Source organism: Saccostrea cucullata, unplaced genomic scaffold (assembly GCF_032062105.1).
Source record: "Saccostrea cucullata isolate Sc308-1 unplaced genomic scaffold, CSIRO_AGI_Scuc_v1 ctg8440, whole genome shotgun sequence".
Classification (NCBI taxonomy): Eukaryota; Metazoa; Mollusca; class Bivalvia; order Ostreida; family Ostreidae; genus Saccostrea; species Saccostrea cuccullata.
The window spans coordinates 185,522-200,111 of record NW_026924719.1 but is presented as its reverse complement, the minus strand read 5'-3'; positions in this window follow the sequence as shown (position 1 = coordinate 200,111).

Below are 14,590 nucleotides of genomic sequence, written 5' to 3'. Positions count from 1 at the left end.
GTTATCATCCACATATTTTTTAGGTTCACATTCTCATAATTTTAACTTTTTTGAATGTAAGGAGAACCTAACTGACAAAGCACATGCAACTGAAATAAAAGTAGAAACATACCCAAACCGTGTGAGTCAATAGACTGTGTATATGTAAGAATTCTGTGCAAGATTATTTTCTTTTCAACTGAATGTGTAATACATTTTATTATTAAGTGCTTTGTGATAAACATATTTAAAAATAAATAAACATACTAATAAAACATACCCTTTTCCACATCGCATTCTGTATCAGCCCTCGACCAATAGCAGCCTCGCCCCCGGGCTGATATTTTGGTCTCGGATGATACCGAATGTGATATGAAAAAGGGTATGTATTATTCTATATGGAAATAATTTACTTTCTTGTAATTCTGGATTCTTTAAACTATATCAAGTCATTCTTAGTGGTTAGTGGTAGGGTATTCGGTTTTTCATTGTTAGGTCCGGTTAAAATTCTCGTCCCCGGCACCACGTCAGACTTAAATCTTGTTCATAGGTATAAGAAGCGATTACTCTTTGCCAAGCCAATTGTGTGGCTTTATGAATATGACATGGTCTTTTGTATATTAAAATATAGAAGTGACTCCAAAAAAGGGGAGTTTAATCGTAAAATTTAACAGCTTTTCGAAAATATGCTGATATGTAGTTATTTTAAATAGTCAAAGCAATTCTAGGATATACGGAAAAGTAGATCCATAAAATTTAGTAACGGTTTTCAAAGTTTCAATAAAGGAAATAAATAGTTCCCATAATAAAAAAGTGAATGTTTCCTTTATTACAGTGTATGTAAAATAAATGCGTTGAAAGGAATTTTCCACAAATATTGCCTAAAATGGTTGACAGGTTCGTAACCAAGGTCGAAAAGTCAACAGGTCAACAGTTGTCACCTAATTGTAAAATCCTTTTCACTCAAGATAATTCTCAACAGGTCGATCGACATCAAATTGCGAGATCTTAACACCCCAATCGGGATACTTTTGATTCTACCTTAAAACAAAGGTCGACCAATCAACTTCTCTACATATCGTCCTGTCAACCCCTCGATTCGTCCTTCTGAATATACATGTTGACCTTTGAAGCAAATTATCTGTCAAACCGTTGACCTGTGAACAAGTCTTTCTTTTAATTTTCGACCCATTCTCCTAAATACATGTAAACTTTAAAGCAAACTGATAACTCATGTCCACCTGTCAATCTGTCAAACAGTTATTCCTTAAATTCGTCAATTTGTCGACCTGTGAACCTGTCACCATGTCCTTAATTTTAACAAAAATTTCTTACGCTGCATAGAATTTTTCCAAATTAAAATAAATTGTTTCTATGTGCATTTATTCGATAGTCCTTTATATTTAGCGGACTACTTAATTTATCCTAATTGAACCAGTCCTATTATACCTCCTCTGAGATGCATATAATGAATCATTTGATATTATTCAACAACAATGTTTCTTAAAAAAGCAATAGTATTTGAAATTCTCGTGGGACTTGAAATTTACGAAACATACAGATGACAGTTTATGGCTTAATATTTATCTTTTGTTTTCATGCAAACATATCAATTTGCATTTCCTTGTAGGAAGTAATAAAATAAAAATTTGTTTCTTATCTCTTTATGGAAAAACTCAAACATGGTAAATGCAATTTGATCTATTGATTTAATTAATTATGCATAAAGAGTACTGAATGACATGTCAAAGCGATCAGCTGCTCATAATGACTTTCAATCATCTGTGAAAATTAAATTTTCTCTAGTAGAATTTACATTTGATTGTACGTGCATTCAGAGACATTCAACCCTCTTATCCCATCCTATTGCCGTTTATTCTTCTCTGCTTTTATTTCAGACAAGCCTTCGAAAACTGCGCAGCACAGTGAAGGTTACAAATGGAAATATCGGCGATTTTTTAGGATAAAAGATATATACTTTATTAAGATGGGCTATTCTTTTTTAGGACTTCATTGATATCTATAAATGTAATGTGGTTTAAATCTACATGTTAGGGAATTTAGATTTTTTATTGAGACTTGTCATGTGATGTCGACGTCACATGACTTTTGCAATTATACGTGCAGTTTAGAGGTCATCTATAAATTTCAATATTGCAAGGGCATAACCAAGTTAAAAATCTTATTTTGATTTATAATCCTTTTCAACATTGTATGTAGCTTGTGAAAAGTGCTGCAAACCTATATAGATTCCCTTTTTAAAATGCTAAAATTTAATTTGTTGGACGGCAGGTTGAATATTTTGCTGGTCAACTACATTGAATAAAGCTATAATTAATTTATTTGCAAGATTTCAAGAGGTTCGCAGCACTTTTCAAATATCTTAAATCTTCTTGAGTTTATGCGTAAAATCATGACAAGATACATTGAGGGTATGCCCTTGCAATAAATCGATTTATTAGGGCCCTTCCATTAATTTTTCAATTAATCTGCATACAAACACACGACAGTATGGCTTGTCTGGAGAATGTACGTACAGTTTATCAATAAAATACTAAAATAGACATTGCATCCAAGTTAACCGCTTTTTATTTAAATGTAACTGCAAATATTTTTTATTTTTGTGAACAAAAAAAAAATTTCATTGTACAAAATGTGACTTGATCAGCCTCTCGCTGTGTACAAACTACGTCATTTTGGCGAGATTACGTCACATTGACAAGTGCATTGCGATCGATGCAACGTCTATTTACTGTTGTGTGGGATATTACAAACGAGAAAACTGCATGTAATAGTAAGTTTGTATGTAGTACATGTATACAGCTATTCAGCTGTTTGAAATAGCAAATAATTTTATTTTGTGGTATTTTGAAGACCTTATATTATGTGTGACGTGATATATAACATTTCCCGTACAAATTAGGCCCCACCTCCTTACTGTAACCTTAACTGTGTTGCGTGATAAATATTACTATCAAAATAATTCCAGAGAAGCTATTTTCGAAACCCTTTTTAGTTAAAAGAATTTCGAAATTTATTTATTTGGCATAAAAATAATGATATATAGAATTTTTGTGTATTTTTTTTTTAAATAAAATCAATTCTTTTCGTTTCTTGTTAATTTTTTTTTTCTATTCTCATGAAAAAGGTCTTGAGTAGTTTTAACCTTTATAATATCTTAAAAGTGAAACTCTTGATAAAAAATAACCTACTTTAGACTATCTTTAATTTAAAATAAAATTTGCATTATAAATGCAATAAAAAATTAAAACAATACAAGGAAAGTAATTTTCAATGAATGTGATTTCTCTTCAAATTTTGGATTGAAAATAATATTTATGTACATTTTTTTTTAATTTTGAATTTGAAAAAATAGTACCGAATTCATATTTTCACGTGAGGAGTGACAATTCGTGACGTCTCCCTCACTCGTAGGATGACAACTGTTATCACCCCTCAGATGACAATGAAATAGTTCAAGCGAGCATACAGAGTAACAACTGTGTTGTCGTCCCTTGAATAAAATTACACTGGTTTAAGCGACATAAGTCTTATTTTAAATAATAAATCTACAATTGCTAAATATGCAGGATCGGTTAGCAATAAATTCTAACGAGGACGTCAAAGTTTTTTGTTGATATATTTTGAACGTATAAAATCAGAGCAGAGTTTTGGAGCACAAAAGGTTTAATAACTATTTTCTACTCTTTTTAATTGATAATTTAGATTCTTCAGGGTATGAAAAACATTATAGACTGCTTAGACGGGAGACATCACAAATTATCAAATCTGAGTAGGATTGTCACCCTCGGGTGCAAGAACTATAGGGTGACAACCCTACTCAGACCTGGTAATTGGTGGTGTCTCCCTTCTAAACAGTCCATAATTGTATATTGTTGCATGTGCTATGTTTTCTCTCTTTATTCTTGTGAATAAGAAAACAAAATAGACATAAGTTAATGGTATAAAATGAACCTCTAATAAAACAAATCTAATATTTTATTTCCATTTTTATTGTTGCAGTATTGAAATGCATACCGTACACATTTATGTATATGTTGAAGAAAGTAATCCTAGATTGGTAAAAAAAAGGTTATCTAATTGGAACGCTAAGGTAATCTCACTCGTTTAATCTATTTTTCTTGCATAAATGAAATGTTCTAACATATCTCTATATACACAAAAAAAAGCGCCACTGAAAGGTCAATAAAATAAAAATAAAACCTGCGATCACTTTAATGGCATATTTTTTCTTCGGGACGGATTGTTTCATGTTTATAAGAATAAAAATATTTGTAGAATTGTGTGGTTTTAATTCCATGAATCTTAATAGATTTAAATTTCAGTGTTACGCAGTTGATTTATCCAAATATAAGGACATATGTACAGTACTCATAAAAACACGTTTGGTGTTTTTCAATGTCTCGTTTTAAATTCTCATTTAAAGACCGGTATATGCCAAGTTCATTCATCTCTACCATCACATACTTGGTATATTCTAATATTTCGATTTAATAAATTTGATTTTAACCCATTTTTATAAATATTTTTATATTAATAATGTACGAGGGCCATTCAAAAATTACGCGGACTGTGCTATTATTTACTCTTACAGACGTCATATAGTTAAAAAATTCACAGAAATATGTATCTTAAAGATTCCAATTAATTTTGGGGAAAAAATTCTAAATTTTAAAAAATTCTACTAAAATTATTGGTATGTTGATGTCCCTGATGGAGAGGTACGGTGCACGACAAAAAAATTGAAGCAAAGGCATGCGGAATCAAAAATTTAACTCATTGGTTTTCTAAAATTCGCGATATTTTTCAACAATTTTCTCAAATATACCTTTACATTGTTCTATTATTAATTATTTAGATTTAGGACGTAATATTTGAAGTACTAACAGAAATATAGTGATTTTTCTCTGAAGCGATTCCTGTGAAAACGACCGTGAAAATGATTTCTCCTGAATTGACGGCGCTCAACACTTTTGTTAAATTATGTGTAATGCTCGAGATATCAGCAACATGGGTCCAAAATATGCATAATAAACAAGTAGAAAACTAGGCTACTCGTGACATTCACCCACAAATAGCAAATTGAAATTTTAGACAGTTAGACCTCTGTAAAAAGGCTATAAGGGAGGACGGGAAAAAGATTATAGACGCAAAGTTAACTTTATCCGGACTGTAAAGAACGTGATTGAGAGTCACCAATATAACACTATATCTCATAAGTAGTTTTTTGTTTTAAAACAAAAAAAAAAGAATATTCTTTACTTGTTTAATAGATTTTAAGCTTGACAAGAAATGGTGTTTTGATGTTGAGTAGATAAGGTAACTCAAACTCTACAAGTACACAAGGGAAAATGTTGAGAAAATGAAAGCTCAATCACATATTTTTTATAATGCTTGTGACGTCGAAGATTTTGCTGCGCCGTGACTTAATGGTATATCCTGCAAAATCATTCAAAATCAATACCAATTTACAACATTTTGATATGAAATTTTGAAGACCATATAAGTGAAGATTCTTTTATATTATGTGTTAAATTTTGCGTGATTATGTCGTCAAATATTTTTACTATGTAATAAGTCCGCGTAATTTTTTAACGGCCCTTTTTAAAAACCATCACTTATAGCATGTGATGGATCCATAAAAAAGGCTATTTACAAGGGACTAGTTCCACCTTGGTCATTAAACATTTGTAAAATATAGAACACAATTTTTTTTTCGATTTCATTACTTTAGTAAAGGCTTGCACACTATTGAGATAAATTGAAAGGTTTGGTTTTGAGGTCAGAATTTCTAATTTGTAGCTAGAATTCACAAAAAAAATATTTTAGTCTCTGCATCTCGGTTTACCCCCCCCCCCCTATTCTGATAGGATAGGTACTAACTTTCTGTTGAATTTAACGGATGTCAACCGTAAAATCATCTGGTGTGTTTTTTTCTTAAATCAATAAAACACTCGAGCTAATACATTTCTTTTATTTTTTTATCATGACTCTTTTTTTTTACAAATTTGGTAAAGACTCCAAGCCAAACCGCTAAGAAAATATAAAATGACATACCAAAAAAGGTCAATAATCGGTAAAAGACGGTAAAAGTTGATAAGATGAGTTTTCCATTTCTAAAAGACAATCCTCAATTCTATTACAATTTTGGTGTTTGCATCCGCTTCAAGCAATGCATGAGAGTGTGCATTAGAGTCATCCTTACGTCGTGGTTTCGAATCCCACTGTGAAACTCGGAGACCGTACTATTGGTGAGACCGTATATACCATCTGCATCTCTCTGCATCTTGTTTTACTTTTAAGAAACTAAACAAGAAAATAAAAGTACTACATATGACATTTCATTTAAAAGGACAATGATTTAGAATTAATATAGGAAACTCACGCGCACAGTTATGTTTTTCCTCATTGTATTGAAACCCCCAACGGCAGATCGAAGATCTGTTGAAAGTAAATGTTAGATAAATTAAAATGTTGCTATATTCATTGTTAAAGTATTCAATTCGATTAACCAAGATACGAAGGTACAATCATAATGTAAGTATATGTTTAAAAAGTCACAATATATGTTTTCTAAAACCGGTTTCATTTGTGCAGCACAGTTAAGGTTACAAAAAGGAGGCGGAGCTGATTTGTACGGGAAAACTTAACTTTGACATCATACAAAAATAAGTCATACAACAATTCCTTTTTAAAATACCAGAAAAATTAGGTTATTTGATAATTATACCTGTAAGAAATCATCAAACTACATCAAAACTTACTACAACATGCCGTTTTGTACTTAGTTAGATCCCTCATAACAAGTTATAAACAAGTCCTTGATTGCAATCCACTTGTCAATATGACGTCATTTCGTAAAATGTGACGTAGTTTGTATAAGGTGAGAGGCAGAACAAGTCATATATTTTTTTTTAAACGAGAACGAAAAAAATAAAAAAAAATGTTATTTATAGATATTCTATAGGCAATTAACTTTGAATGAATATCTTCTTCACGATTTTATTACTAAATTTTTTGTTTTTAACGTTTTTAATTGACACTGTCGTATATTTGTCTGCAAGTACATCAGGGGGTAACTTGGATGTCTTAATAAATCGATCTAGTGCAAGGGCATACCATCAATGAATTATAGTAAGCTTTTAAAATTCAACTTTAGTAGTAATAAGGTATAAGCACTGTGATCTTGATGGAATCTTAAAAATAATTTAATTATATCAATATTTCAGGCCGCTGACTAGCGAAAAATACAGCATTCGGTCATTAAATTATAATTTTAACAATGAAACTTCAGAATTTAGATAGGATCGCAGCACTTCTCAGAAACTACTATGCGTATTTAAAATATTTATACAATGAACTTGGAATTTTAATTTTTTATGCCCTTTGCACTAAATTTATAGGTAACATTATTGCTTCAAGTAAATGTGCTAAAACCACGTGACTGCCGCATCACGTGATAAGTCTTAATATAAAATCTAATCTTTCTCAGTATGTAGTTATTAACTATAATTAAAATTATCCGATATAGATAATTTACTAAAAATAATCGCTATCTAGATTAGGAATACATTTTTCATTACAAACTATTGTTGATATTTTCATTGTGCACCTTGACTGTACTGCGTGTCTGTTTACTCGCAGAAAAATTCTCTAAACTATATTTATTAGAATTAAATTTACATCTTTAAATTGCAATGATAAAAGGTAAGTTTCAAAGTGTTTATTGTTATATAAATTTAAATGAATGATAAATTTAAGGTTTTGAACTCATATCATTTTAAATAAACACTGAATTTTATAAGAGTCACCCTTCAAATCGCCTTTCATCACAGTTCTTGTTCTCTTGAATATTTGGTAAAGTTTCACTCATATTTAATCATTTTTTGAATTTGTTATATGGATTTGTGATATGAAATTTCATGAAATACAAGAAATCAAGTATTGCAAACATATATATATATATTTTGTGATTGTGTTTACATTCAGAAAGCAAAGTTTAAATTCGCAGTACAGTTAAGGTGCGCAATGGAAATATTCACTAAATGTTGTATTTAAAAATGTATTTGTAATTGGGATAGCAATTAATTTTAGTCCATTATTTATATCGAACAATTGTAATTATGATTAATAACTACATATCGAGGATGATTATATTTTATATTTAGACTAGTCACGTGATACGGCAGTCACGCGATTTTAGCACATCGCGTGACTTGCAGTATTGATGTTACATATAAATATCACTCGTACCACACATATAATTCTACCCTAATTTATCTTCTTTTCTAACTTTTTGCTTTTGCTAATAACTTCTGGTACGTCCAGTGCTGATTTTTGATTTTTTGAAAGAGTATTTCTACTTTCCCCTGAATAAACAATGTGGAAACCATATAGAAAACCATTAACTAAAAATTTTGTTTCTACTGGGATTTACTGGAGTTGGACCCTTTTGTGGGATAGGTTGGCTTTGAGAATTAAGCATTACCTGTGTTGGTTGATGTGCCATTTCCTTGAAATGGTTTTTGGGTTCTGGATTTGTCCAAGAAACGAAATGGCCGTTGAATTGGTTTTTTAACATGTATAGATTGGATGGAAACCACCACAGTTATAACATCTGTGCTGGAATTTGCATGATGAACCAAGCCTACAATACCTTCTAGCTTTGTGATAGGCAAAGCATGACCCCTGAGGGATTTCCTCATACGTACCAAATGACGAACGGTCTGGTGTTATTTTGCTTGACTTCTTTTCTGATTGTTTGAGGCGAGCATTAACATATATCTCCATATGGACATCACCCCATTCTACCTCACCTTATTCTATGAGTTCCCTGAACTCCTTATCATATTTTCTCCAATCCCCCTTTTCCTCTGCAATTTGCCTTACTGATTCCATGTGTTTTGCAAGCCTTGGCTGTGCAAGAGCATCTTTAATGCAATATATTGTCACATTCCTATTCCACGCAGTTACCCAGTCATACAGGGATAACGAACCATCTCTAACTTCGTCGTCATCTGTGGATCGCATATTGTGGATTACCACCTTAAAGTGTACATGTACCTGTCTGATCCTGTTCCTCTACCTTCATAGAATATTTAATGTACCCCTTTTCCTTTTTAAACAACAGAGCCATATCAACATATTGTTTTGACCAAATCTTAGATTTTATTTTGTCAGAAACAGTTGCCTCTATCGGTACTGATGAGCTTGCAAAACCTGCTTTCTTACCGGTATTTGCTGCAAGTGGAAGTTCAGTACCTTAATCTGTGAACTGTGTTCTATTACAGCGCCTGATACCAATCCTGAGATACCTGCATCCACTGACTTATTTGATATTTGGCAAACTGACCCAGAAGGACGTGCTGTTAAGCTATTGTTTGATGTAGTGGAAGCATTATGTCCCCTTTCTCCCCAATATTATGAACAGAGATACTCCCCTGATGTTGCAGTAATGGTTTTATCTCTGCTAACACCTTCTCCGTAACTGCATTTGTTATGGTTTGGGTTAATGCAGCCAAGATTTCAGGAGGAACATTAAGGGGTTGAGTGCTTGTATCGACAGCCACAGCATCAGTGTTAGTGGACCCTCTAGTTCCGTTCTGAGCACGACGTGGTCTTTTCGCCTGACTTGTTTTGGACTGTTGGGCTTTATTCCTTTTGCCGTGCATAATGCTGGTAAATATATACCTATGAAAATTTAAAATTAAGGAAGAAGTATGTATCCAATATATTATGTTATGTAAAAATATAAACTGCAAAAGGCTTCGGCCTCAATTGACAATGAACAAGAATTATAAGACCTCACTGTAGCCAGTGTAGGCTCTAACTGTAAGAGTCAGTTAGCCTACATGACACGTATTTGAGCATATTGATATTCAACATTACATTATATAACCACTTTCATCGCTCAACACAATGTGTAAATCTAATACAACAAACTAGAAAGTGATGAACCTTTTCTTACAATTAATTTTTTCACTTCATTGATTCTGTCGCTTTTCGATTAAACTCCCTGTATCACCTACAGTTGCAATCTCTCACCAGAGGGCGTATACGCTTGCGCTACAACACATATAAGTGGGAGCGTAGCGGAAACGATAACTCTGGATAGAGATTGCTACAGTTGTTGACAAAAATTTTCCGGAAATATAGTAAATAGTAGAACCAAAAATGTTTTGGAACAGATCTATATTTCCCGAATTGCCGTAAGCCAATAAAAGCACCCATTGTGCGACTGCAAATGCCATTAATCAACATCACTAGGCCGCTGCTGATCAGTAAGAACTATCCTCCATATAAAACGAAAGGCTGACGTAAGTAATAAATCACCACCTTTGAAGCCGACACCCCTCGCACCGTGTCAAATTCCCAAAAGGCTGTAGTGCCTTTCCCACAGATAACTACCTGTTCGGCTGTTGTTAATTGTTTTCATCACTACTACAAACGAGGTACTTGAAGGGCTTGTAATGTATCTAAGCGCAGTTGTAGAACAATAAAACCTTAATAAATGAATTATGAAAAACAACTATTTGTACAAGACTCAATATTATATAATTAAGGTGATAGCAAATACAAACAGTAAACTTGTACCTTCAAAAATGAAATGCGGATTTTTTTTTTTTAATTCTTCTATAATCTGGACCATTGAATCGAACATGATAAGGTAAATCAAGTGAAATCGACATAAAAATCATCAAGGTAAAAGTGGGCCTAACATGAATTAAAAACCAAAACGGCTAAATGTCAAGAACAAAAGACTGCCTGAAACTTTAACCTAGGACTTGCCTAAAGTACTGTAAAAATTCACAATATTTTAGTAATCAACTAATACCGAAACAAACAAATCGGCAGATATATTTCCAACGAAATGTTTTTATACAGAAAAAGGATAAATTTGAAACGAATTCAACATGCATTTCTAGACTAATCAAATAAACAAGCGATGGAAAATAAATCGCCGGGGTAAAAATTGAAACTAAAATGAAAAGACCCGCATGAGTACAAACTTGGCAAGTACAAAAGACTTCCTGGAACTTGTACTTAGGACTTGCCTAAAGTACTTTAAAAATTCACAATATTTTAGTAATCAACTTATACCGAAATAAACAAATTTCCAGACAATTTCCAACGATTTTCCTCCACAGAAAAAGGATAAGTCGATCTTGAATGCATTGAAATACATTCATAGACATCAAATAAAAAACGATGGAAAAAATCGCCATCTGCAGGGTAAAAGCTGAAACCACAATGAAAAAACCCGAGCGGGTTTAAACTTGGCAAGTACAAAAGACTGCCTGAAACTTGTACTTAGGACTTGCCTAAAGTACTGTAAAAATTCACAATATTTTACTAATCAACTAATACCGTAACAAACTAATTGGCAGACATTCTTCCAACGAATTTACTTCACATAAAAAGGATAAATCTGGAATGCTTTAAAATACATTCCTAGATATCAAATAAAAAAAACGATGGAAAAAATCGCCATCTGCATGGTAAAAGCCGAAACTAAAATGAAAAAACCCAAATGGATTGAAACTTGGCAAGTACAAAAAACTGCCTGAAACTTGTACTTAGGATCTGCCTAAAGTACTGTAAAAATTAAACTAACAACAAAACAATCAAATTGGCTGATACTTTTCCAACCGAATTTTCTTCACAGAAAAAGGATAAATCTGTTATACATTATTAGACATCCTCAATGCCTATCGTAATGTTAAAATAACAAAATGTTGTATAATTTCAAAGAATATCTATCTGAAAATTGACGAACAATAAAAGCAACAAAATGGTGACAAACTTTTATGACTTAGATGTATATCTATTTTCTCGCTGAAATTAAAGCTCCCCTTATACTCCTATATAAATGAACATTCCCCTGACTGTTCAGATGAACTCCGTCGTGAACAAATTTACGACTGCAGTCTCCTTCACGGGGAGAAATGAAATAATTCCCATGTTCCCAAAATACGCAATAACCCAGTGCTGGCAATGCATCTATCAATATTGGGTTTACTTTGTCTGCAATATTATTGTACCCAAAACGAACACTAAATCGTGGCAAAAATTTACAAACAATTATTTTTGCAACTTTATAGCGACGATGCATTACCGATACCACAGATTCAATTTCTGCAGCTAACAAGGTAGCATCGGTACTAGGACTAATATCGTTCTCCCCAATCATTAGAACAACTACATCTGGACCTAGAGCAAACACGCTCTCCATATCCTTAGATATTACATCACGAACCCATCTTCCACCCACACCCCTGTACAAAACGGAATGCGTTTCTCCAAGACCAAGGCTTGCAGAATACCTTATGTCACCATATTTCAAGAATTCATGAAAACGACGCACAATTGAGTGTCCAAGAATGACAACTGAAGTTTTACTCATAGAAGACATAATGAAATAATTTTACTCATAAATAACAAACTTTGAAACAACGTCCGTCCTCCAAGGATGTAGATGGGAGAAAAGGCTGAGTAACGCACCGCATGGTCAGAATTTCATTTGTTAGATTTTGAATGGTCAGATTTTGATTGGTCAATCTCTGCCTCTCCTGCCACGGTAAGAGAATACATATTTTGTTGTGAAAATATTACTTGATCTGTCTCTCACTGCATACCAAATACGTCACGTTGTAAGAAATGACGTCATATTGACAAGTGTATTGCGATCAGTGACTTGTTCATAACTTGATATGTGGGATTTAACTAACGATAAAACAACACCCTGTAGTAAGTTTTAATGCAGTTTGATGATTTCTTACTGATTAAATTAGCAAATCAACTCATTTTGTGGTATTTTAAAAAAAATGTATACCGTATAATTTGTATGATGTCATAGTCAAGTTTTCCCGTACAAATTAGGCTCCGCCTCCTCTTCGTAACCTTAACTGTGCTGCGTTGTGACAGTATTTTCATTTCTATTAATTCATTTTAACTATAAAATACACAATTAATTGTTTTCCGCATGAACATTGTTGAACTGAATCTCTTTTAAATCCACTCTGAAATCAGCAGACTCTTTGAATCATTCCATGATTATGATGACAAAACCAACACATGGGGATAATTATTAAATTACAACAACACAACGGCGTTTCATGCTCCATATAAGGTTGTAGGTTGGAGGACGCGGTTTCGGGCGTCAAGTTAAAAAATAGGTGCGTGTTTTGTGACCTTTTTCTATACTGATTTTGAGTAGAAACAAAATAAAACAATTTCGAAAAATATTTTTAAAATACCTATGGAGAATCAATTGCTAAACTTATTTTGCTCAGTATATTATTTTTTTTTATTTCAATTTAATTTCAAAAAGTGTCATAAAGATGTAATCAGTTATGTTAACTAGATACGATCTCGTTGCGAGCAACGAGAGGTCTTCCGTCCGATTCAGGAAAAAAAAACTTGTAAAATCGAGCTGAAAAGTGATTCAAAATTTTGATCACAAGGAGGATTGAATCCAGGTTGCCAACGTGAATGTGCCTTTTTTTCTCTTTTCTCCCCAACGCGCGAACCATTTAGCTATTGGGAATACTGCTTTAAATATACTTGTGTATACTTTTGCAACAGTACACCTGTCTAAGAATCATAGAAGGCGGGCCCCTATTCATAATTTCGTGTCAAACGCCACGCGTAAATATTCGCACCTTTCCTTTGTACTGATCTATTAAAGAGGTGCAATAGCGTCAATGAAATTAATTAATAAAACATTCTTATCACCTTTATTTTATTTCGGCGTTAGGAAAGTATATTTAACACATTTTACACATTACATATCGTATCTAGCCCAGTAACACTAAAGCAGTGAAACGGAAATTAAGTTTTTAAGATTGACACTGAATTGCAACGTACTACTACGTGAGAGTCCAAGTAGTTTTTTGCATTTCATGTATCCTTATGTCAGAATGGTTTAATCAAACGCTCAGCTGCCTCCATAAGCCCCTACTCGCGAAATGGCGGAGTTGACAGAGACAGCCGCCATCTTGGACCCGCTTCAGATTTTCAAATATTAATATCTAGAGTTCAGATTAACCAATATTAAAACAACTTATATAGTAAGCATCAATAGAAGTGTCTCTTTTAATATTCCAAAAATAAATGAAAAATATTGAAAAACAACGAAAGTTGAAAAATTGGACTTTTGGAATTGGCTTCCGGTAGCGACAGGAAGTACTGACGACGAACGAAAAGTCGCGTCCTGGAAAGTATCGATCATCATCTATAAACTCTGAAAGTTTCAAATTGATATCTTTTACCGTTTTTGAGTTTAATCGTGGACAAAATGTCGTTTTAAAATCAGGAAAATGGTCCAAAACTTGGCACCAGAGAGGAATTTCCAAAAACTGTCTTGAAACTTTGAAGAGTATCTTACAACACATCTTTCCTGAAAATTTCATGTAATTCAATCCAGCAGTTGTCGAGAAATCGTGTCAGAAAAATAATAATAATAATAATAATAAGAAACAGTAGAATCACTATAAGGTCTTCCGTGAAGACGGAAGACCTTAATTAAAAATGAAACATATTCCTTGAATTAGAAATTTTAGTAAATGCCCCGTATTTACATGCATAACAT